The 16,434-nt window shown below is 44.7% G+C and overlaps 1 pseudogene; it reads left to right on the top strand.

The window, feature by feature from the left end:
• Nucleotides 1-5,160: 5,160 nt before the first annotated feature.
• LOC104877002 lies at nucleotides 5,161-14,547 on the top strand (annotated as a pseudogene).
• Nucleotides 14,548-16,434: the final 1,887 nt, after the last annotated feature.

Below are 16,434 nucleotides of genomic sequence, written 5' to 3'. Positions count from 1 at the left end.
AAAATGGATACTGGCCCTTAACGTTATACATAAAAATTAACCCAAAATAAATTAAAAACCTAAACATAAGAGCAAATCATGTAAGACTTCCTTAAGTAAAAAGAAAATAAATTCTTGAGTTAAGTAAAGATGTGTGAACATGGATTCTTACAATACAAAAGTATAAACCATAAAAGAAAAAAACTGACAAATGAGGCTTTATCAAAGGTGGTAACCGCAAGACATGAAAAGATGCTCAACAGTGTTAGTCATTAAGGAAATGCAAGTTGAAATCACAACAAAGTGCCCTTGTAAAACCCTCTAGAAGGTCTAAAATGAAGATGGATCATAACACCTCCATGGATAAATCTTAAAATCCTGCTAAGTGAAAAAAGCCAAACACAAAACAACATACTATATGATTTCCTTTATATGAAATTCAGGGTTGTTACGAGGATTAAACGAGCATTACATGGAATGACTTCTACAGAGCACAGTCTCTTGCCCATCAAAGAGTTCAGTAACTGTCAGCCATGTTTTGAAATAATTGTTAGGGCAGTGAACCCTGCTAGGGCTCGCCCATGTCATGCTGTCCTCTTCCACCTGCACACACTAAATGGACCCCACTTCTAGACTCCTTTCCTCTGGAAGCGGGGAAAATGACATGCTACCTCGGGGCAAGGCAGTTAAGGGTGGCTCACTTTCTCTATGCTCTCTTTCTTTGCTGCAGGATGGACAGCATCGAGCGGAGGACTCTGAGCCCCTACAGGATGACGCCACCTGACAGGAGCCGGGATCCCTGAATGTGCTCATGGAGCAGCGCAGTCCCTTTATTGTGTTAAGCCATGGAGATAGAGAGTTGGGTTTTTTATTTCTGAGGTCGCTACCCCTCAAAATTCCTTCTTCATTCCTGGCCCAGCTGCCAACTCTTCCCCTTCCTTTCCCAGTCCTATGCTTGAATCTTCATCTTTACATCCTGCTACAATCCAGTGGAATCTGCACTGAACCAAATCCTCACCAACAAGCCAACATTGTAACACATCTTGATCTCTAGGCAGGGATAGCTGATAGAATGAACACAATTCGTTACGCTCAGAATCTTGGCGTTTTAAAGATTGAGACTGAAACCTCTGCTCTGTAAATTACCAGTCATGTGATCTTGGCTTTACGATTCCATCTCTAGGCCTCAGTGTTACCACTTGTAGGATGGAGATAATAATGACTTCTTTACAGTATTGTGAAGACTAAACTAGAGAAAGAATGTGGAAGGGCCCTGCACAACCTCCGTTACACACAGATCTCTTCACAGATCCCAAACTATTCCCCTCCTTCTCAAGGACCACCAAAGCCAACTCAGCTTCTGGGCCAAACCAAGGACTACGAATGGAGGGGTGCATGCCTGGTTTCAGCAGAAATGACATTTGATCACTATAGACTTTTTATTGGAAATACTGTGGCAACATCCTCTAAATCACATGTTGATAATGACACCAGCAACAGCAACAAACCCGTGCTGACACTAGTTAAATTCTATTGAGGGTACTGCGCTATATACTCCCCACGACAAAGTCATTTAATTTTCACAACAATTCTATGAGGTACGTAATCTACAGATGAGGAAAACAAGTTTCAGAGAAGGAAAGTCACAGTGCCACCAGGTAGCAGAGCTTGAAAGTGAATTTATTTATACATTCCATCTTTCACTGATACAGTCAACAAGTTGTTTCTGCTGTCTGTTCCATACCAGCCCATATGCTGGGCCTAATGACATAAAGATGCAGAGAGACAGTCGGTAAGGTACACAGGAGGAAACAGGTCCTTGACTTTCCAAGCTGCAGTCCCACACTGAATGGGACCTGTGCAGCGTTAGTCCCTCTCTGGTCCCCTCCCCCAGCTCCACTGTCTCCAAGAGCTCAGAACCCCAGAAGCAACCCAGAGACACTTCCTGAGGCCACTGTTTTCCTTGGCCCCTGAGATGGGAGACTGTGTGTATTCAAAAGGGTGGAAAACAAGACAGGGGTGGGGAAGGGGCAGGGGAGAGCAGGCCCTTCCCCCTGCCCAGCAACCTGCCTCTGTCATGGTGGAAACAGGGGAGTGAGAGGCTGCCCCTCCACCCGCCCACCAGCCTGTCCAAGCCATTGTTCACTTGTTGTGACAGGGATTCAGCTGGGGCCCGTGGACCGACCGTGGGCTTCCTCCCTGGCTTGACATGCTTGGACAGCTGGAGGAAACAGGCAGCCAGTGAGCCAGCTCTCCACTCCAACAACAACAGCCTGCCCGCCTGCTGGCGGCCTGCTAGGGGGTCGGCCTGGAGCCAGAGAGGCCACCCCACTCCACCCGCAATGGCAAAACATGTTTTCTTGTTTTCCGAGGGGGAGCAGTAGGCCCGAACCCATCCTGAGCAAACATGGGAGCCGATAAGCACGTAGGGGCCTGGCTGCCAGGCTGCCAGCTGCAGCTGTAGGCAGTGCCAGGGCCAGCACTAGGCTCACCCAGGTCTCTTGGGCCAGCCTGCCAGGTTCAGAGTCACAGTGAAGGAGCAGAAACTCCCAGCTATTCTGGGGATAAAGAACCCAACCTAAATCAGCCTCTACTGAAAAGGGAAGACCCCAGAATCGGCCAAATACAATTGCTGACCTCAGTAGCACAGCAGGCTGGTCTCTGAGAGCTGCTCCACACCACTGGGTTCCAGCTTCTGTGTCACTCTCCTTGCCAGCAACACCATTTCCAGTGTTCTAGAGAAAGTGAGAAGTAAGGGTTGATGCACATCACCTTTTTAAGATGAGGAGACAGGTTCGGAGTGGCTAAGAGACTTGTTAAGGTCGCAGCAACTGATGCCCAGTTGGGAGGTAAATCCACAGCTAGCTGACAACCACCACAACCACCATGCCCTGGCCAGTCCCACAGCCCGTCATAATGCAGGAGTCTTTGGTCTGTAGAACACCATGCTTATGCATTCATTTCCTAGAGTTGCTGTGAGAGCCATCATCAGTCTTCCACAGCTGTATCTCATTTTTTGTAAGGATGCTCACAACAAACCTGTTAGGTTAATGTCTCAGTTTGGGTTCCCCCTAAGCAGGAAGTAAATATTTGCGTGTAGGCCGGGGATTTAGCTCAGTGGTTCTGCCATATGCATTGCAAGTGCAAGGTCTCAAGTTCAATCCCCAGTATCAAAAAAAAAAAAAAAAGATTTGAGTGCAAAGTGGTTTGTTTAGGGATTGAGCATAAAAAGTTTCCAAAAAGGGTCAGATATAAGGAAGGGAGGAAACTAATGTCAGATGTGTTAGGGAGCAGGGACTGCTGTGAGGAACAGGAACTCAATCTCTCTAGGGACCTCTGGGAGACGGCACAGAGCAACTCCGTCCCCCAGAGGCACAAGGAAGCTGTAGTATCGATCCAGCTCCAGCCCACCCTCAGAGGAGGGCTGGTCCTGACACCTTCATTCTCCAAGCTTCCAGAGTGCCCCATGAGTGGACTGAACATGCCCCTGCAGCCAGGGCAAGTCCTCGGGCAAGGAAGTGCAAGTTTACAGCCTGTGTGGCAACAATCAGTGCACAGGGATATGAGTGGGACACTGACATCCTGCTACAGTTGATAAAACGGAGAGCAGCACCCCATTTTGTAAATGTAACCCTTGTCTCTCCAAGCCATAACATCTCATACCCTGTGAACACTGGGACAATCTTCAGCTCCAAGGGAGAGGATGACCTCTCTCCAAAGGTCACAGCCCCTTTTAAGTTAGGACGCTCTGATCTACCTCTGTCCTGCCATTAGCCTGGGTGCAGAGTGTGCCAGAGTGGGTTACCCCAGGCATGGGCTATAAAGGGGAGCACTCTCTGTTGTAACACGAGAAAGAATAAGATGACTAAAACTCAGTCTGCTTTTCATTATCACCACACACAGCCACTTGGGGGAATATTAGTAATTAATATGTGCCCATGGGTTAGAGATTCAGCTCAGTGGCACTGCACCCACCTCACAAGCACAAGGTCCCGAGTTCGACCCTCAGTACAAAAAAAAAAAAATGTGCCCATTGAGATGCACTGCTCCCACCAGCATTGCAAGTGTAACACAGCCCTCTCCTTTCTCTAACCATGGCAGACAGTATGAGCCAATCAGCTGTCTCCCGCCCATGGAACTAGGATGCTACCTTGGAATCCATCTTCCATACACCACTCTAGGCAACCACCTGTGCTGGCATCAGAACCAAGTGCCAGCAGGCACCTAAGAATCTGGGGACCTAGGCGTCTTAGCCCAGGCCCTGTTTGAGAAGTGTTCCTTCCTCAGACTGTTTTCTGGGCTAGGGGTCTAACCCGCACTCTCCTTTCAAACTTAACCCAACAGCCCAACCCTCTCCCCTCTGTGATTTCAGTCCTCACTAATCTTTTACTGTCCTCAGCCCCATTTTTGTTTTATTGTTATCCAACTACATACCTGCTTCCTGACCCCAAGGGCCTGGCCTGAGAATCCAGTCCAAATGGGCTTCCTGCCCATATAACTTCCCTCAAGTTGGACAGCACAGCCCCCTCAGGAAACCCTAGCAGGTGATTTCTTACCTGTGCATTGTTTCACCACTCTAAACTTGAACCCGCTGGAAAATTCCCACTGAAAGTCGTGGCCTTTAGCTCTTACTGCTATCTGGAGCTATGTTATAGATTTGCTTATAGGTTTAGTGTCGTCTCCTGCACTGGAAGATGAATTTCAGATAGGTAGAACCCTGATCCATCTTATTCCCATTGCATCCCCAATGCCCAGCGCAGTGTCTAGAACACAGTAGACATCCAGGAGCTATCAGTTGGATGAAAAAATAGAACAGCTTTCCTTATCCCACACTTTGGCCCCTAGGCTAAGATTTCCCTGGGCAGTCTCAGCACTCAGGCTCTGCCTGAGAACCCTCAGAGCACACCCACCCTCCAGGACCGCAGGCTTCTTTGCCATCCCACGTTCTGCTTATTAACGTTCTCCCTGTGCTTTTACCAGTCCTCCAGATCTGGGTCTTTCCCACCTTTTAAACAAATCAGCAGTCCCAGGGTTGGAAATATGGGAGTGTAAAGCACAGAAGTAGGACAGGCCCATCCAGCCACGTGACTCTGGGCTGGTACTTAACCTGTCTACAATTCAGTGTTTTTTCATTAACAAAAACATTAAGGGGACTTAGAAGATTAAACAGGGAGATACAATATGCCAGGTATGTGGTTTCCCATTATTCATTCTAAGTTAAAAGGCTACAACAGTTTAGAAGGAAAATTCCAACCCACTCAAAATCTCCCCAAAGCCTTCCAAGGATCTCTAGGAAAATGCACAAAACCTATGGTTGCACAGAGCTCAGATTGAAATATGCTAATCTAAGCACCAGTCTTCCTTCCTCGGTGTTAATGACCCCGATTCTTCACTGTTGTCTGTACCTAAAGCCTTTGCTGCTTCCCCCACTTACAAGTCGGAGTCTAAGTCCCCAGATCCTGGATCTTGTGGCCTTCCCTGACCAACACAGTGCAAAAGTGACTGTGCCAGCTCTGAGCCAAGGCCTCCAGAGGGCTTGCGTTTCATGTCTGCTCTTTTACACCCCCACCATCCTCCATCCTCCCAAAATTAACCCAAGAGACAAGAGAATAATACAAGGACAGCTTGCAGGAGGATGAGGATATGTGAAGCAGACCAGGCCACATCATCCACCGGCTGAAGCAGTCTAAAGCGACCACAGCTGACCAACACCCAGACCTCTGAATGGTCAGCAGAGCTGCCTAGCCAACCCCACAGCAACTCTAGACTGTGACCTGTATACCACTGAGGTTTTATGGTTCTTACACAGCAGAGGCCATCAGTTGGACCACTGCCTCTCTACCAATGGCTGCCCAGCTTCTGCTCCTATCACCTCCATTAGCAGGAATCTGCTTATCTCCAGAGGCAGCCTGTCCAAAAACTGTGTCTATATTTTGAAGTAAAATCTCTTTGTGTGTACTTCAACCCTGGGAACAAAATCCAAGATTCACACAAAAGTAGCCCAGTCTCTCTTATAGGCTGATCTGCATGCCCATCTCAATGTGCATCAAGCACTTCAAAAGCCAAGTTCAAAATAAGTGCTTTTTTTTTTTCTCTGCTTATACAGGACAAGAGCCTCTTAGCGCTCTGAAGCCTCACTCTTCCTCACCCTCTATGTTGACAGAGCTGCCAAATGCTGAAGATTCCATTTTCTCAGAGCCCATCATCACTCTCCAGGGCCAGCTCCATGTCTCTGGCCTGGATCCCTCCACAAGTGGCCTCCCTGCCACCAATCACATTTTTCCATTCCTTCCTCCATATCAGCTGTACTCATCCACCCATCGTCCGAAGAATGTCACCTAGCACCTCTTCTGTTCCAGGAACTGTGCTAAGAATTAGGAGACAAAAGGCACAGTCCCTGCTCTGGAGGAATTTCATTAGTGGAGGGGCTCAGTATCCTAGCACAGAGATCTGAGTGATGATAATAACAATGCATCCTTTATTGGGTGCCTCCGATTTCAAGGACTAGAAATAATATAATACCTCCAATCCTCCCAAATTCATTCTCACAGATGAGGAAACCGAGACCCGGAAAGATCAAATGAGTTGCCCATAGCACATACATGGCAACATCTGGTGGTTGGTCCCCAAACCCAGGCTCTTCCTGTGCACCAAATTGCCTATTATGACTCTCCCCTGCTGAAATCTGCAGCAACTCCCCATAGCCAACCGCAGAAAAGCCAATCTCTTTAACATGGACTTTAAGGCGTTATCTGCTACTATGTTCATACCAGGTCACCATCCCCTTGGCTTCCCCATACCCCTTGGCTTGTGCTGCTCCCTTAGCCTGGGATGTCCTCCCTCCCATCAGACCTTCCCCTTTCTCAAGACCCAAGTCAGGGGCACCTTCTCCAGAAGTCTTCTCTTCCACTGGGACTTCTCTTTCACAGAGCTTCGCAGGTCCTCTGACAAGGCCAAGGCCAGTCCCCACAAAAACATGGGGATCCTGGAAGACACTGACCAAATTGGGCCCATCTCTATATTTCCCTGATATATCCTGCAGAAGGCCTGCACACGGTAGCTGTGGAATCTGACAATTTGGACTGCACTGGACTGGATTGGACTGGACTGGACTGGATTGCTGACAAAATAGGAAAATAGGCACAACCCTTTTTTGGAGTGTGCTCTATAGGATTAAATCCAGCAGACTCCACTGAGGGAGCCCTAACTAACCCAACCCTCTTGCTTTTTGGAAGGGTATCTGAGAGATTTTTCTGGCTTTACCAGGTCCCTGGCCTCCTGACTGTCAACCCAAAGCTCATGAAAAGGGCCAGTTCCCAGGAGAGGGCAGCGAAGATGGAATCAAGGACCTCCGCTGAGGGAACCACGCAGACCCTCTCCAGCCTCCCTGCCTCTCTGTCCTGTCTGAGGACATGAGCTCACCCTCCAGGTGCAGCAGAACAATGCCACTCTCTGTGCATTTGGGTCTCACATTCCCCCCCAGGAAACCCCCTTACAGAAGGGGGACAACATCATGGGCAGCACAGGGCAACCAGAGCAGTTCACCACCTGCTTCAACAGCCAGAAGGAAGGGAACAGACAGCCAGCAATCTGCAGGTGGCTGGGGCCTGACTGAAGCAGAGATGCTGAGGTCCAGCCCTGGTTAGGCCACACAGCTATGTGACCCTGGGGAAAGGTAGTCAATTATCTGAGCCCTGGTTTCTTCATCTGAAAAAAGAAAATGTATCCATTGAGACATTTTAAATGAAAGTACCCACTAAAGAGCAGTGCATTCTTCAGATGTGAAGTTATCATTGTGGTGGAGAACAACTAAGAAATACATCTTTTTCCTAATGAGTGGTCCTGAAAAAGAGTTCTTGTGTAGGTAATAGCAACTCCTGGGAACTTTCTCTAAAGGAGGTGGCTCTTATTTGGTTGAGCTTGGCAGGGCTGTGACTTGCCAAGAAACAGGAGATAGGACAGCAGAACAGTGAATGTTCATTCCAGAAATAAAATGAGTGCTGCTAATAGAGAATGTTCTTCTATAGGAATAAGTTCAGCAGAAATAACCCAATCTTTTTGTTTTTTTGGATGGGGAAACTAGAAACTTGCCTGATCCTGCCAGGTCCCTGGCCTCCTGATGATAAGCCCAGGGCTCATGGAAGGGGCCAATTCCTAGGAAGCGGCTGCTAACGAACCGGATCTGTGTTTAGAGTTGCTAATCAGCTGACATTAAAATAGAGAGATAAATAGAAAGATTATTCCTTTTTGGGGGGTACTGGGGATCGAACTCAGGACCTTGTGCTTTTGAGGCAGGCAGTGGACCTACTGAGCTAAATCCCTGGCCCTAGAGAGATTATTCTTATCAAAGGAGTCATTACTAGTGTAAGGGAAAGGCAGAAGTGGAAGTTAAAACATGATGATGTGACAAGGAATTGAGCTAGCTTTAAACAGAAGGGGAAGGAACTGCATACCAAAGAATGCAGGCAGCCTTCCAAAGGTGAAAAAAGGCAAAGAAATGGATTCTCCTCTAGAACCTCCGAAAGGAACACAGCCTGCTGACACCTTGATGTTAGCCCAGTGATATCCATGAACCATGACCTCCAGAGCCACGAGTATGAACTTGTGTTATTTTAGGCCATTAAACTTGTGATCATTTGTTTCTGAAGTGATGGGAGACGAATATATCTTCCTTCTTGTCCTTGTCCCAGACTTTTCTGTCTTAAGCAATGTAGCTCTAGCCCAAAACTTTTATATTTCACTCAACCAAATAAAAGTCTTGAAGTTGCCCAAACAGCTGTTCAGAGGTTGGCATGTAGCTCCCTGATGGAGCACCTGCTTAGCATGTGGAAAGCTCTGGGTTCAATCCCCTGCACTGAAGAAGGAAGGGAAGGAAAGGAAAAGAAAGGAAAGGAAAGGAAAGGAAAAAGTAGGGAAAGGAAGTGGGGGGTGGAGAGGGAAGGGAAGGAAATCAGTTGGGTACTCCTCTCATTACTCAAGAATATAGTTCTTGACAAGAGGGTTTAGACACCGGTAACTAGACAAAATATCCTTTCCAAACAGATACAGTGTTCTCCTTGGGGGAAGTACTGGTAAATGCAAATTTCTCCATCTCACGATTAGTGAAATAATAATCTAGTAACATTTGGAAGTGCTTAGTACGGGCCAGGCACTACTTACTGTCCATGCTTCTACACACTAATTCCCTTCATTCTCCCAAGAACTCAGTGACACACATATTAATGTTATACCCATATTACAATGGAGGCAACTGAAACAGAATTTAAGTAACTCGCCCAAGGTCAAGTTACAGCTAAGATCCTCATTCAGGCAGTCAGGCTCCAGACTCTGGGTTCTTAACCAATATAGTAGTCTCCCATCACTTGAGAAAATGAGTCACTGAGGTAATCACAGATGCGCATGTGGACGTGTGTCTTGTGTACTGACGCTAATGAACACTAAGTCAGGGTACCTGCCTGCAGCCCAGATAGGGATGTAACTCACCCACAACAGTACACTGTTTGGAAAACATCACCCTGCACAAGCTCTGGGAGCATTGGGGATGGGAGTCAACCTGGACAAAAGGGAGTCAGAGAAAGCTGTCTGAAGAGCCTTGGAGTGTGTAGGTCATCAGCCAGTGAAAGGTGACAATGGTATTGAGTCAAAATGATTCTCAGACCTGAAGGAGAATACAGAGACATTGACAGAGGTAGTGAGCTGTCATTCAGAGAGACCCAGAAAAAGCCACAGAAGAAAGAGGCAGAAAACAGCGGAGTATTTCATGACTGACTGCCCTCAGCCCAACCTCCCTCCAGTCCTGGGACAGAAAATAGCCTGGCTGACCCATAGTGTACAAAGCATTTCCTGTGCAGCCCAGGGGACCCCTGAGCTGTACTTTCTCAGGGGTTGGGCAGGCTGGGAGTGGAGGATGGGCACAAAGAAGGAGGGGAGAGCGGTCCTGGATTACTTCTCCACCACAAGCAGCTAAAGATAGGAAGAACAGTGCCTCCTAATATACATGTGGCTAATTCTGAGTTCTATGTGTTTCCCAATGGAGAACGAGGCCTAGATGAACACACAGCAAGTCACACTGGCCACCCCCTCTATTAGGTTCCAGGGCCAAAGGTACCACGGAGTGCCTTCCAGAGGTCATAAGCCATGTCCTCTGGGAATCATCCTTCTTCAGTTTTCCTGGAGCAGCTTCCAGTGGACTGTACACTGCCTGGTCCCCAAGGAGATCGCCTCTGTGTGCTCCCTTTTTGGGTCAATGACCTGGTCCCAACTTTTGCTGCTGACTGCAAAGGGGCTCAGGAGCAGTGAGGCCTGGCTCCAGAGCCTGGAACATTTGCCTGGGGAGGGTAGCTCCTCTCAGGAAGATCTCAAACAGCCCCAAGTGACATCCCAATGACACCCTGTCCCCAGCTTCAAGGTTACCTTTTAGATTAACTATCTTTAAACCAGCTGTCCTCATCCTGTCTTTCTGTAGATCATTAGTCTACCCTCTAGTCCTCTTAGATTTTGTTTATATTCCAACATAGGAAATGCCTTGAATCTAGAGCATGAGTTTTTCCTATCTGATGGACCAGAGGGAGTGGGGTGCAGGGGTTTCATTTTCAGAAGGACACACACAAATACACACACACTGTGTGTGGAATGATCTAGGTGAATACTAGTTTTCAGAACCCTCAAAACGTAACCTCTTATTCCCCTCCTGAGGCTGAGGGCTGGTGTCTATATCCTAGGCCTTACAATGTCTCCCTCCCTGACCCTTTGTCTAATACCCTGACACATGTTGCCACTAGCCAACATCTTTGATTCTACCACACTAGGCCCCATAGAACTCCCCAAAAATGACTTCAGGAAAGCTGCTGGGCTATAAGAACACCAGCTTCATCTGGTTGAGCCAAACCTTCCTGGCCTTCTCTGGTCATCCCTAGCTCCCATTCAGTTATACAAATTAGAAATGATTATCCTGACCTTCCTAGAAGGACACCAATGAATTCATGGATTAAAGAAAGAAAACTAACATTTGTTAAGTCCCCATCATGATTCTCTTTTAACCAATACAACAACCCTCCTTAAAGAGAATTGTGTCAGGCACAGTGGTGCATGCCTGTAATCCCAGCTACCTGGAAGGCTAAGGCAGGAGAACTGCAAGTTTGAAACTAACCTGGGCAATCTAGCACAATTCTATCCCAAAATAAAATAAAAACACCTGGGGATGTAACTTAGGGGTAGAGCACTTTCCTAGCATGCACAAGGCCCTGGGTACAATTCCCAGTACAATGACTACTACTACTATTACTACTAATAATAGTAGTAGTAGTAATTTTACTGAAGAGGGTTTTCTAAATGAGGTTAAATCAGAATTCAATGTCCAGTTATATCTGATATGTTGAAGAATGGTTTACCCTCCTCCTTTCATCCATTAACAAGAAGAGGTCCAGTGCTCGCTTCAGCAGCACATATACGAAAAAAGAGGAGGCCCCAATGTAGAAAGAGTATGCAGGAGTCAGGGTCTCAGATAAAGAGAGGCCAGCATAGTATTACCTTTTCTTGTCCAGCTCCCAGGACTGGTCTAGAACCTTAGGAAGAGGAAAATGGCAACATAGTGATGGATAGAAAAATTCAACTTCTCAGAGATCCACAATCCCGACACTAGAAAATAAAAACTTAGTGAAGAAAAAAAGAGAAGCAGATTGCTTGGAATCAGGAAGGAGCTGACAGGAAAAATTAGAATTCTACAGAGAAATTTAAAAGATGGTCTACAACACTGAGAAAAGAAGAAAACAATTTGGACTCTTTCCTTGGCTCTTGTGGCTCTGAGGAACCTGGATCCCTAGAAACAAGGAAAGCACCCAGTGCTGAGAGATCCAGAGAAATGGTGGCAGAGCCCACAAGCCTTTGCGAACTGCAGAAACAACATAGGATTTTGCTCTGAGGGAACATCTTATAGACAGATTCCAGCATGGGCACCAGCTATAACACCAGAAAGTGCTTGATCAGGTGTGACTTTCAGGATGGAGTTGATTATTGAAATCTGGGACTCATTACAACTAAAAAGCAACTTCACTTCAGGGCTCCCAGTGTTATCTTCCCACAGTGACTGGTCGATACAGCGACAAGAGATAGCCATGGACAGGTTGTGGGCTAGAAAGAGATCCCCTGAGAAGTTAAAACTCAGGCTAGGAAGGACAGGGCCTCCACCCCACCCCATAGTGAAAAGACAGGCCCAGCTTGAGTTGCACTAAAAAACAGTGGGGTCTGAAAATTCCTGTCAAAATTAAGCATTTGAACCCTTGCCCCGCTGCCTATACCCAGCACAGATCTGAGGTCTGATTGTGTTCTCTGTTCACCAACATGAGCAAGAACATGTCTTGATGTGAACATTGCCACAGTCTGGAATAAACAAGGGGGGAGGGTCTCTGGAATAGGTGGTCCACCTCACGAACTAACAAGCTGCAAGGCTAGGTGGAGAAAACTGAGATTTTTCTGGACCCCAAAACTGTGGGTCTTAGAAGGAAACTAATCATTCAAAAATACAGAGGAAAAATTGTCTTTTTCATTGTTGGACTAATTTTATTTTCTTTCTTTATTATTTTTCTTACTCCCTTTTTCACCTTTTCTTTTTTTTTATTTTTTTGTGTTGTTATTTGCTATATTATTTCTGTTCTCTCCTTTTTTCTTTTATCTTCTATTTCTTTTTTCTGTTACCTTTATCTAATTTTATAAATATCCTTCTACTCCATAATTTTTCAAATTTTCATTTTCATATTCTCTCATTCAAAACCCCCAACAACTTGAAGCTTTTTAAATCTTTAGATAGTTAACTCTGTTACTACTGTTTAATTCTTTTCTATTAGTGGAGGTATAGTTATTACATTTAGTAGATATTTGTTGAATGTCAATATTTGGTTTGTCTTAGGGCTTATACTATAATTATAGATTTTATTTCTAAGGTTAAGGGTGGTACATTCTTGGTTTTTATGGTATGTCAGTATCCAGTTTGTTTTGGATGATATTACTGCTGCTGATTTACCCGATATTGCCTATGTAACATAGTTGTTGTTATTAATAGGTTTTCTCTATATGCCAATATCCAGATTATCTTTGTGAAATTAACAATATTATGGTGCATTCTTTCTTTATTTATTTAGGTACCAGGGATCAAACTCGGGTCTTTGCACTTGCGAGGCAGGTGGCAGATTATGGCCCATTCTTGAAAAACCAAGTGCTGGGCCAATTACACTGCATCCTTCCCACGCATATTAACAGAGACAATTTAATCTTGGAATGGAGGAAATGACTATATTTGGCCTGCCCCAAGTCCATCACTAAAAAGCAGACTAACTAAAGAGATCTCCACACCAGCAAGAAAGTCTTTGCTCTATAAGCAACCATATACCAAAGCACCCAAAGCACAAAACAAAATAAGTGAACAATAGAAAACACAAGAAGACAAAGCAACAAAATGCCTCCCAAAACTCCAACTTACCCAAAGCCGATTTATGGGGCATTCAAGGGGAGGAAAGCAAAAGCCACAAGCCAAATTATTCAAATGGAGATTTTAAAAACAGATCAACAAGGTGCTCATCAGGCTCACAGAAAATATAACTAGCAATAAACAATATGATCAGGGAACTTACGTAAGACATTAATAAAAAAGCTAGCTGATTTACAAAATAATCTAAACAAAACATGAATTTAGCAAATTTAGCAGAGAACTAGAGTCCATGAAAAGGTTGCAAACAGAAATAAGTAGATTAAAAATTATATTGACTATATGAACAGTAGAAGTAACCAGTGTGAGGAGAGAATATCAGAATTAGAAGATAGGGATGCTTTTCTTTAAAAGACCAACTACTCAGAAATACCTTAAAAACAATAAAATAACATGAAAACTGGATTCCACAGCTGCTAGATGATGGGAAGCAGATTAATCTAAGATTAATGGAATAAGTGAAATATAAGAAGACAGCACAGAGGGCATAAAAAACTTGTTCATAAAAATAGTAGCAAAAAACTCTCCAAATATAGGGAAAGAATTCAACATACAGATAATTGAGCTATGTAGAACCCTAAATGGCCACAATCAAAAGAGAACTATCCTCTGTCTTCTCTGCCTTGGGAGAAGCTCTCCTGCCCATGGCCCCTCACCCTCTGAAAATATACACCTGCTCCAGATTTGTCTCCACCCGCTCCCTGATCCAGAGCACCGCCCCACGGCTGAGCTGCCCACTGTCTGCAGTGGTGCTGAACAGACCAAGGACATGGACAGATGAGAGCCTCAGCAGCTGTGCAGTCCCTCGTCCCCTGACCTCACTCATCCCTAGCCGCAGCCTCCAAACCAGCACCCTTTCAAGGGACACCGATACAGCAGCCAAGTTCAATGGGGCTGGGGCTGCCACAGTTGGGGTGGCTGGCTCTGGGCCTGGGATTAGGACTGTGCTTGGGAGCCAAATCATTGGCTATGCCAGGAACCCTTCTCTGAAGCAGCAGCTCTTCTATGCCATTCTGGGTTTTGCCCTCTCAGAGGCCATGGGGCTCTTCTGCCTGATGGTGGCCTTTCTCATCCTCTTTGCCACATGAAGGAGCCATCTCTACTTCACATAGTTCTTTCTCTCATGTCTCATCTGTCCTATATGTTCCTCCCCATATTCTTCCACACGCTGCCTGGGGAAAGTGTCTGGCTCAGGCCTTTTTTTTTTTTTTTTGTACAGGGGATCGAACTCAGGAGCTTGCATTTGTGAGGCAGGCAGCAGAACCACTGAGCTAAATCCCCAGTCCAGGCTCAGGGTTTGACAGAGGAAAGATAAATAAACACTGTATTAATAAGGTGGGAAAAAAAAAAGACAACCATCAAAAGACATTCCACCAGTCAAAACACCAAAATCCAACATAGAGACAAAAATCTTAAAAGTTGTTTGAGAAAACCATCAATTAAATTATAAAAATAAACTCATTAGAATTACAGCAGACTCCTCAACACAATCCTTAAAGGCCAGAAGAGCTTGCAGTGAAGTATTTCAAGTCCTGAAAGGTAACTTCCAGACTTATATATCCTGCAAACTTTCTTTCAAAATTGATGGTGAAATAAAGTATTTCCATGACAAAGAGCACCTCAAGAAATTCATGACCACCAAATCAGCACTGCAAAATATTCTCAAGGATATCTTAGCAAGAGTCACTGAAGCCAACAATGCAAAAAACAATCTAATAGAATGAATACACCAGGCAGGGTGAGCAGCTAAGCAAAAAGCAGCAGGACGGTGGGGGGAATCAGCAACAGGAAATTAGTGCAATGACAGGAATAAGTAAACACCTTTCAGTAATAACTCTCAATGTGAATGGTCTCAATTCCCCAATCCAAAGACACAGATTGGTAGACTAGGTCAAGGAACAAAACCCAATCATATACTGTATACAATACATTTAATCCAAAAAGAAACACAGATTAAAAATCCAAGAATAAAAACCAATATTCCATGCAATAGGAACCAGGAAAAAAGCAGGAGTAGCTATCTTAATTTCAGACAAAGTGGATTTCAAGCCAAAACTGATCAGATGTTCACTGCATATTAAGAGAACAATTCAACAGAAAGAGATAACAATTATAAACATATATGCACCAAACTCCAGTGCACCCAACTTCATAAAACAAACACTAGTAGATATGGAAAACCAGATAAATACCAACATAATTGTAATGGGGGACCTCAATATCCTACTATCACCAATAGATCAACTAGCTAAAATAATCAACAAAGAAGTATCAGAATTGAACCACATCTTCAAACAACTAGACTTAATAGGTACCTATAGAGTGCTCCATCAAACAACAGGATACACATTCTTCTCAGCAACATATGGGATTTTCTCCAAAATTGACTACATATTAGCCTATAAAGCATGCTTAAGTAAATGCAAAAGAATTGAAATTATCCTATTCATATCATGAGGTCATAGTGCAATAAAACTAGAAATCAATGGCAAAACCCACAGAAATTATGCAAACACATGGAAATTGAACAATACTCTCTTGAATGATCAATGAGTCACAGAAAAAAAATCAAGGAAGAAATTAGACAGTTCCCAGAATCAAATGATAATGCTAGTCCAACATAATGGAACCTATGAGACACAATGAAAACAGTTCCAAGAGGGAAGTTTATAAGTGTGAATGTCTACATCAGGAAAATAGAGCAATCCCAAATAAATAACTTAATGATGTACCTCCTCATCCTAGAACAACGAGAAATCCAAACCAAAGCTAGTGCGAGGAGGGAATTATAAAAATCAGAATAGGAAATTTTAAGGAAATTGTGACTAAAAAAATAAAAAGAATCTATTAATTGTCAATCACTTTTTTTTTGTACCTAGGCGGGGAACCACTCAGTTAAATCCCCAGTCCAAGAATCAATGAATTGAAAAGCTGGCTCTTCGAAAGAATAAATGAAATAGACAAATCCCAGCCAA

The sequence above is a fragment of the Fukomys damarensis genome, unplaced genomic scaffold (genome assembly GCF_012274545.1).
Source record: "Fukomys damarensis isolate Sample0158 unplaced genomic scaffold, DMR_v1.0_HiC HiC_scaffold_23, whole genome shotgun sequence".
Taxonomy (NCBI): domain Eukaryota; kingdom Metazoa; phylum Chordata; class Mammalia; order Rodentia; family Bathyergidae; genus Fukomys; species Fukomys damarensis.
The sequence above is the reverse complement of the archived record's forward strand: the minus strand, read 5'-3'. Positions and strand labels throughout refer to the sequence as shown.